This window comes from Notechis scutatus, chromosome 2 (assembly GCF_049901735.1).
Source record: "Notechis scutatus isolate UNSWTSFEM ecotype Mainland chromosome 2, rNotScu1.2, whole genome shotgun sequence".
Taxonomy (NCBI): Eukaryota; Metazoa; Chordata; class Lepidosauria; order Squamata; family Elapidae; genus Notechis; species Notechis scutatus.
In genome coordinates, this window is record NC_142010.1 from 70497165 (window position 1) to 70498251 (window position 1087).

Here is a 1087-nt window from a genome sequence, read left to right on the forward strand (position 1 = left end):
CTGAGAGACAAAATCAGTCATTGTTGCAGCTTGTCCTGTAAAACAATCTGTGAATTAGGTAGAGGTGTGGCTAAAATGCTTGCAGGCCAGAAAGTTTAAAAGATGGGGCAGGAGGGGGAAATTTCCAAATATTTACTTTTAAAAGAATTATGGAATAGCAAAATGTTTCATTTCTACATTCTATTTTTCAAAATAATGAATGTAACCATGGGCAAACAATCTACCGTATTTGCCGGCGTATAAGACGACTGGGCGTATAAGACGAGCCCCAACATTTCCACTCAAAATATAGAGTTTGTTATATACTCGCCGTATAAGACGACCCCCCACTTGGAGGCATGTTTTTCAGGGCAAAAAGTCATACGCCGGCAAATACGCTAAGTTGTAACACTTGGGGTATTCTGGATATAATTCTTGATTGACACCCCCGCCCCTTTCCCCCAAACTTACAAAGCCTTACAAATGCTTTAGAGAGGCAGCTTCGCCTTTCTCAGGCTGGCACTCAATTCCTCTCCCTTTCTTTGTGACACCATTGAGCGATCTGCTTTTTCAGGGGAAAATAAATAAATAAAAATAAAACTGGACGAAAAACAGTCGAGTTGTTTCTTAATATCTTTCCACCTCCCCAACCAATTTGTCTCCAAGGGTGCACCACACTGATTGCGACATTAATTATTTCAGAGAGAGGGGGAGAAATCTTTGCTTCCTACTGTGGCTTTTTCCTGCGCATCGCTTTTTCCCTTGGCTTTGTGGTTGTTACTTCTTACAGGGAGGGATAATGAAATACCCACGCTGGGAGAAAGCGGAAAGGATGTCTATTTTCCTGCTCACTAACTTTCCAGAAAGCGTCGAGTTCCTACCCGAGACTTGCCAAAAGTCCAGTTCATTCATTTGCTACCTTTCTCCAATGAGATCCAGATCTGTTTCCACAACGCGCTTAGGATCTTATCTTATTATCTTATTATTATCTTATTAGCCTTGCTCGGTCCGTCCAAGAGAGAAGAAGGCAGACGGTTTTGCGCTCAGGGAGAAAGGGAAAGAGCCTCTCGCTCACGCTGCACACTGCCCCCTCCACCCCAGCAACGCT